At 32.4% G+C, this 9,172-nt stretch overlaps 1 protein-coding gene across 1 annotated transcript in view; it reads right to left on the minus strand.

Annotated features, from left to right (window-relative positions):
• The window catches only part of LOC105218874 (lachesin), a 106,128-nt gene extending 99,584 nt beyond the window's left edge, over window positions 1-6,544 (minus strand). The window contains exon 1 of the mRNA XM_054228218.1: window positions 6,338-6,544. The gene's annotated coding sequence lies outside the window, so the exon portion shown is untranslated. The remainder of the gene's footprint in view (window positions 1-6,337) is intronic.
• Window positions 6,545-9,172: the final 2,628 nt, after the last annotated feature.

A 9,172-nucleotide genomic window follows, 5' to 3' on the forward strand; every position in this document is an offset into this window, starting at 1 on the left:
TTTGCCAAAAACCGCCAAGAAAGCAAAGAAAAATATAAATCAAAAAAATTAGCTCAACTGTAATCTCAAATGAAATGAAATAAATGAGAAATAACAATACAACAATTTAAAAACGCTTACTATTTTAAAATTTTCACAAGCTTAAAAAAATTTTGCTAAACTAAGCTTATTGTAAGCATGTTTAGAAAACTATTGTTTCAGTAAGCTTGTTCTATAATTAGACTTCTAAGCTTGTTGTATACTTCGACTACTAAGCTTATAGCGAGGGATCGTTTTTCTTTATTCTATAATTATTAAAAAGCCTTTCACAACAGTAGTCACTACAGTTTTCTAAGCATAAGGCTTAGGGCAGCAAGCTTGTTACAAGTTATTTCCAAAGCGTTTTGGTATATTGGGAACTGGCATTATAACTCTGTTAATCAGGACGTAACATTTTGGTATTCTGCCAGATATAGTCTCAAAAATATTCAACAAATAGTGTGGTGAAAATAAGGGCAATCAATCAGGTGTTTAGTTTAATTTTGGATATATACTTTTATATTTTGGAAATTAAAAGAATTTCCTAGCATACCAAAAAGTCATGATGAAAAAGAAAGTAAAAAAGATGAGTCTCTATTAGAGACTTGAGACTGCTCCCAGAATACCGACAAGTCTTTGTAATTTTCCGATTTATATTTTCCTAGAAAATTTTGGACAAGGTTCACAAACATTTTTAGGCGTGTTTTTCCTGATCATTCAGTTTTTCAGTTATTTAAAAACAGTTATAATAAAAGCAGTCAGAATTGATTATGTAGTTGTAAAAAAAGAAACAAAAATTTATTGAAACAAAATTATTATATGTTGTCAATGAGGTTACACCAACATAAGACAAAAACATTGTTTACAAGTGTTATTTGTACGCGTGAAATTTTTAACCACACTAATGTCCATACAGTCATCTATTTTCTCTTTAAGTACATAAATATGTACAAACATAAGTACATGTGAGAAAATGTATGCACATGAATATATAATTCATAACTACATATGTTGAGCTGCATGTATTTTGCGTGGCAAACTGCTAATTTGATCGATGATATGGAGAAAATGTGAGCGGACGAACGTTGCATGCGTTAGTATGTGTCCACATACTTATGCGAGGAAAATTTACTCTTGGGTCATGTTTGGTTGGAAAGGTAATTCATTAAAGCTCAATTATTTTCAATCTCACTCTGTACATACACAGTCATAAAATGTGAGTGCATGTGTAACTATCGCCCGCTTTATTTACATAGATTTATACGATCTTTTATAACGCCGCGTAGAAATTGAAACTTTCGAAAATTCTAAATATGACTATTTGCAACTTATCATTTATACTTTAGTAAAAGTAAATAAATATTGGAGCTCAATTTATAGTAATGCCAATGTTGCGCATTCCTTTTCTATATACCCTTATTTAGTAACTTAAGCTACTTAGTTTATGATAAGGGAATTTCAATGTTATAAAACCGTAAATTCCAGAGTTTTTTAAGACCTTTAGGCGCTCAGATTATGACATTGATAATTTATGTGAAGCAATTTTTTAAACGTCATCGGAATATTATCTATACATTTCACATCTTATTATTTCTTATGAAACCAGCTAAAGAGAGTGTAAAGAAAACTTTTTTGATCATCTCATATGAATTAAATTTTTTTACTAACCAAATTTGTCCTGTACAGACATATTTTTTGTATTTTTGTTATTAATAAGAACTAAATGTGATTTTCATTCTAAAAGAAAAAAATAGTAGATCGAGGTTTTGAGAAAAAGTTTGGTAAGTATCTCGATGCACTTAAGCGGAATTCATTTAAGTACCTTCCCCGCTTTCGTACCTCAAACGTGTTACATTTTTAGCAGTGGTACTTAAGCGGGGATTACTGTATATCAAAAATTGCACTTTTGTTTTCGGTTGACACTTTAGCAACACATTAAGATCTGCCGGCCTAAAAGGAAGGACAAAAGTGAAAATCACTGCTTACTGCAAGACATAATAATTGCGATTATCTTTTGTTAGGCAACATGCAAATTGAACCGAAGTGGATGAGGCTCCGACGGTCATCAGTGGATATGGAAAACCGTGTCCAAAATGCAGCCTCATCGGATCACAGCAACTATTAGATATGGTGGTTGTTCCATAATGGTGTGGGGCTGCATGCTGACTCAATGTGTTGGACACCTTGACAGAATAGTTTGAAGGCTGAATTCTCTATACTACAAAGATATTTTGAATCGAAACCTTGACTGTACTACCATAAGTTCGGACTACAATGGCCGATTGTTGTATTTCAACAAGAAAACAACTCTGGCTAGAGTCTTATGTCTTAAACTTTCATACCATATTTACTTTCGTTTTTATAATTCTTTTTATAGTTATTTAAAAATCATGCTAACATACTAAAACTACAATAGTAATGCGTTGGGAAAGATATAGCGTTGTTAGACAGTAAAAAAATTCAGCCAATCGCAATAAAAAAATGTAGATTTTATTTTGTATGGTAAATCGATCTTAATAAGCGTTTAAACCGAGCAGAGGCCGGTTAATTGATCTATTAGCTCCTATCTAAAAACGCTAATAGTATGCATCATTCATTTCTCATATTCTCACTTGATTTTGTTAACATATTTAACCCCTTATTAACCGTTATGCTTGATAGAAATGCTATCAGAGGAACGGAAAACATGTCATGCAATGATTTTACCAAATTATAATATGCTCAATATGGACCACTATTCCCATTAAAATTTCAATCGAAAAAACTGAGATCAATAGTAGTGGAAGACAAAATAATGAAATATTTACAATCTCATATATTAATATCATATATTAATATATATTCGGCAATAAGTCAACCACGACGTTTTTTCTAGACAGTTATCTCCTTAATTATCATCATATGAAGCTTTCAAGGCCAATTCATTTAAACAATTTATCGAATTATTTTTATGATTATTTCCAATTTATGATATATAGTATATATGTATTTATAAAAGTTGTCTTAAAACATGTGGTTTTACAGGAGAATTAACACTCATATAAATAGAGTAAGGGTGGGTAATATGGATCACCTAGTTATCTTGAATTCCAGTTAATAAATCCTCCGTTATTTTTGTTTGGTTTTTTCGTCTTTTCGCTCAAACTTCCTCAGTTTGAATTTATCGTTCAGCAAGTGCAGATTTATAAAATAAGAACTATTTTTTTTAAGTTAATGAAGTAAATTTGATTGTATTATTGCCCATCCAAAAATCCCAAAAAAATATTGGTGGTCCATATTTGCCTACTTTACTATAAGGTTATGGCCACGAGTTTAGCTTTATTATAAACATAGGGGCTTGCCACTATCTTTTAAAAATGATCTCGGGCAAGTGACCACGGAGGTTGGCTCGAATAAATTCCAGTCGAGAGGTCCAATTTTTACCACCTCTTACAAAAATTGAGGCCGTTGTCAACAATAAACGTTGCACCGGAGTAAGAGTGCTAATTATGAAATGACCAACCAAACTGAGTTAAAATAAGTAGTAGATGCCAAAAGGACCAACTTCTAAAAATTGTGCCTCATTAAAAACCATACATCTAAAAACTGGGCGAAAGCGGAATATGGTCATCCTCATAAAATGCCGTTCAATAGCTTTATCAGAATGAAATTTCACACAAATAGTGCATTATTTAATATTTTGCTAACCCCTGAAAATATTGCCCCACCTTTAATCCTCGAAAATTGCGATAGTTTAAAATATGTGTATAAATCCAATAAAGCTGAAAAACTCAAAACGACCATGTAGTTATAACTTCTTAACAAATTAAGCCGCAAACATTAATTGGGATGGAGAAAATGTGAAAAACAAAAATGTGTTGTACATAATTAAAATTTGTTACCTCAGAAGCAAAGCAAAATCAAAGAAATTGTAACGTAAATGGATAGTTTTTTTATTATGGTCTCTAAGTACATATATTTAGGACATATACAAACACAGAAAGCAACCACTTTCATAACCTTCTTTAGAACTTCAAAAGTTCATTTTATAATTTTGTAATGATTTCAATGTACAGTGGAACTTCTCTAACTCGAACCACCATAATCCACAAAAAAACTTCGAGTTAGAGAAAAAACATTAAAACATACATTTTTTTCGAAATGCTTTAAAATATAGATTTATACACAGTTTTATTTATTTACTTCGCATAACTTGTTATGTATATAACCTTAAAACATGAATTTTGTAATTTTATTTGTTGTGTTGGCTATTGTTTGGGTCTTGACGTCTGTATCCTATGCCTTTATTACATGATTTATGCATTCATATAAGTGTTATATCATATTTTTTGTTAGCTTCCATACGATATAGAAAGACTCTTTTAAAATTCTGTCTCGATAGTAAAAGTAAATTTTGTATTATGTCCTGTTTGAAAAATTCGATTTATGGAAGGGAATTTTTATGAAATTTTACTTCTATTGCCAATTCAAGAGTTTGAGTTATGGAGATCTGTATATACATATGAATATATACATATATTAGTGTCCGACCGATTCCTAATTTTTGGGATTCCGATTCCGATTAGCAAACTTTCGGCCGATACTGACCGATGCCGATACTTAGGCCGATTAATCGGTCCGACTGTAATATATATGCATATATGATGCAGTATATTGCGGTTCCGAAATGTCTACTCATGGATCCGGATATATAGACAAATGTTAACGTTATAAAAGCATCGGTGCTATTATACTAACAATAACAGATCCTTAATTTACTTTCAATATAATTTTATATTCATTATAATTTTGAATATTTTTAAAAGAGGATAAATATTTTTTAGGAAATATATATATTTGTAAATTATTATAAATAGTATATAAACTAGGGCTCTTAAAATTATTCGAATAACCTGAAAATCGATTATTCGAATGTCCGATTTGTTCGTATAAATATTAACCGAATAAGACTATTCGAATGGTCGTAATATTGCGACTATTCCAATAGTTGCCCTACTGCGAGTATTTGAATAAATGAAAATTGTTTGAAATCCAACAGCTTTGGATTTTTACTTGTATTAAATTTCAGAAAATGTCAATTGGGCGCGAATATAACAGTTTCAGAAAAGTCCGTACCATTTTTCGTGAGTTTCACTTTTTTCAATAAAAATATGAAAATTAATAAACTCATACCATTCGAATAGTCGACAATGAATAGTTAACCGGATACGTAGACGACTTACGACTATCTGGATACTGCAAACCCAATATTATTATTCGAATAATGCTCTTTCCTGTAAATTCGTTTGGTCGAATACCAAGAGCTCTTATATGAACCCAATTTATAGTATTTCCTATTAACAGGAAAAAAAGTTGGCACATTTTTCATATTTACTGAACACTTAAATGGAACAGATATGTTAAAGAATCAGAAGATCTTAAATATACTGCACAAATGTTGGTATACACTTCTCAGACAACGTCCCATCAAACCGCAGACTACTATATCTCTGACAAGAAAAATTTTTATATAATCGATAAAAAAATGTTAAGATAACCACAAAACTAAGGTGAGGTTATTTCAGCAACATTTGGGGCTTAATTTATAAACTTTGTCTCCTTCAGATTGCTCTATATATGTATTTCACGTTATAATTGTTTAATTTATTAGATGTAATTGTACATTTAAGTAAACATAATATTAATTAAGTACAAAACAATAAAAAAACGTGTTTTGAAGACAACTTTTCAACTTTGAGTCTAAGAATTATATTACTCTCCAATTAATTTGGGGTTTAATCATTATAACCATATTCATATATTTTGCAGCACCCTTTAAAATGATAATACTAATTGATTAATTTGCTCCACTCGTGGAATCCTTTGAAGATATTGATGTTCTCACTCAACATTGAGACTCACCAAATCTATTGTCGTATATATTCTTAAAAATATACTTAAATTCAATTCATATTGAGTTAAAAGCGAAGTAATGTTTAATGATTTATAAATTTACGGTATTTGTCATAAGTTGATTTAAATAAATTTATAACCGATTTCCAAATGTAAATAAAATGTGTTTTTAAGAGTTCACGTACAAATTTTCACTATAATTATGTTTTAAACATATTTTTTATTATTACGTTTTGAAAATTAGTTGTGTTCTTCTAACGAAAGAAAATAATTAAACATTTTGGAATGGCTTCAAATATATTATTTGTTATTATTTTATATTCCTCTAGTTTTGATTGAAAACTATTGACACTTTTTCTTTATTAGCCGTTTTTTTGCTTTTGTATATGAATTGATGTTTTGAGTAGCAATTAAAAAAATCACTCACAAACGCATTATTTCTCCTTTGAATTTGTATTTGCTTTCCACTATATGGTTTTTGGAGAAAATTTTCGTTAAGTTTGAAATAATTAATGGCAAGCTTTACAAGCCCATACAACCATATAAACGCGATATTCGGCGTACTAACGAACTATGCTATAAAGTAAAAGTCGCAGCCGCTTCACGCTATGAGCACTCGCGTCCAATTGGTGCAGAATCCTTTGCGCAACTGAATACGAAGCTACTCAAAACAGGACATCAGGATACGGTGCGACAATTCCTGTATAGGCCGACACAAATTGGCCAAAATTCACAACAACCACAGTGGTAAGAAAAAAACGAATGCATCGGAATGTAATTTAAAGGTACGAAGACGATGTGGGCACATGCCACCGCCAACCAGCGCAACGTAGAGCTATCCAACAACACGATTGTGCCACATATATGATACAAAAATAGCAACAGCGTTAAGTCGAAGCGAACAATGAAACGAAGTAGATAGTTGTAAACCCGAGATGTGCACGAAAGTCAAAACAACAGTAATGACAGCAGTATAGTAATATCTACGGGAGTAAATGTGTTTACGACGCTAAACCCGAATGGCGAATATTATTATTAGAGTTGGATAGTTGTGATGGAGCTGCCGACCAGAACAATGTTGTTGTTCGTGTTCGCTTTCGTGAGGCATGTGAGGTTTACTTCGGCAGAAAGAGCGACGAAACTCAGCATGGAGCAAGTGGGTGGTCTATGCTTATAGCTCGTTGAAGTTGTCCTAATAGGTATTGTCGGATGCTTGATGCCGGTGCTATTGCCTACATTGCTGTTAGGTTGAGAGCGAACGACCACAACCACAACAACATACCGCAAACACGCGTCAAAAATGTAACAACACGACCAACACAATCAAACATCCATATGTGCATATGTAAGTTGGTGTATAGAGTGCGTTTGGAAGGCGTCCGGTCGAACTGGTACATAATCATTGAAGGTGGGCGATGGGAGGCTGTGTTGATCATACATGTTGCATCGAACTTATACTAATGCTGGCTCGAACAGCTGTTTGCAACAATTTCAATTTTATACAGTTTTAATAAATGTGGGTGGGTACGCGGCTCTATATCAGGCAGAACATACCTCTGTATAAGTGCATGTGTATTTTCATATGTATTAATAGACAATTTATAGAGAATTGTAAATTAAAGATGAATTTTATATTTGTACGGAAATAAATAATTTTGCAGTTATGTATGTATATACATACAATAAGTGTATAATTGCAATGTAAAAATGGTCTGAACTTGATACTAGTGACTGATTAACAGGTAGTATCAAAGAAGCGCAGCTAGGAAGGACCTCTCTTATTGGCCTTAACAACCGCGCTGTTATTTCTACAAACAATGTCGACGTTGAAATCCAATGCTGAATCACTCTTGTCAACAGGTGCTACTTTGGACAAAGCAAGCAATTGAAAAGTAAAGTACTCTTTCGACAAACCAAAACCAAACTCTACAAATAGTTCATTATTCCCGTCCTGATGTATGGTATGTATGGTGTAGAATCGTGTACGATATCGATATCCGATTTGACAGCTCTAAGAGTTTTCGAGTGAAATGTTTTGAGGAAGATTTATGGTCCTATAAAATTTGGCAACAGCGAATACCGCAGATGATGGAACGATGAGTTGTACGAGTTATACAACGACATATTCGTAGTCCAGCGGATAAAAAGACAGCGGCTACGCATGTTGTTCGAATGGAAGAAATCATTGCAGCTTTGAAAGTGTTCGAAACAGTACCCACTGATTCCAATTCCCAATTCATTGGAAAGATCATGTGGTATTTCCAATTGGCGCTAAATTGTAAGAAGATGAAATTAATGGCGCTCTATTATTAATTCGGCTAAAGTCGTGGCAATTGTATAAAATATCAAACCTTTAAACTTCTAAGATTATCCACTGGCAATTTGTTACTTTGAGATGTAAACCGTAATGCAACATAAAATAAATGCTAATATAACTGTAAACCAATGGGGTACTTGAATAAAAATTAAAAGCATGTTATAGCCTTTTCACACAGGTGCTAATTGATCAAATAACCGGCTCGATTAAAACGCTGATTAAGATCGATTTACGATACAAAATAAAAATCAACATTAATTTTTAATCGACTTGAAAATGAAATGCAACTCTACGACAAAGACCGTATTTGTAATTGTCGGTACGTTCTTTGTCTACGAGTTCACGCTACACGGTAGATGTCGCTGCTAAAAATAGCAATCAGCTGATGAAACTTACCAACTTCTTATGAAAAGCAAAACAAAAATGTATAACAGCTGATCGGTTATCGAGTAGCCGGCAGTGTGTAGGGCAAAAACTGGATTCCAAAACAAAATTTTGATTGATCAATTAATTTGGCTGTGTGAAAAGGCTATTTATTATGTATGGTACACGCACATACATACATATTTAGCAAATCATTTTAAATTTTTAAACTCCCACAATATGTTGCACAGTGTACATTTTGTTAACCCAACATTTGTTTGATTGTACACATAGCTCGACACACTTGACCCGAGGCTCCAATACTCTAACTTTTTAACACGTTTCCTGGAAGTCGGCGAAGTAGGTCTCCGTTGTCTCAATAATTCTCAACTTCTCATTTCTTTAATTTCTTTTTGAAAATAAAAAGAAGTCGCATTGTAGCCAAATCTGCAGAATATGGTGAATGGGGCAGTCATTGCTAACTTAATTGTACCAATTTGACCATAGTGCCTTTGACATTTTTCGCTAAATCGGGCCGTTTTTTCTATATAAATCATACCTTGTTATTCCGAGAAAATATTT

The sequence above is a fragment of the Zeugodacus cucurbitae genome, chromosome 3, assembly GCF_028554725.1.
Source record: "Zeugodacus cucurbitae isolate PBARC_wt_2022May chromosome 3, idZeuCucr1.2, whole genome shotgun sequence".
Classification (NCBI taxonomy): Eukaryota; Metazoa; Arthropoda; class Insecta; order Diptera; family Tephritidae; genus Zeugodacus; species Zeugodacus cucurbitae.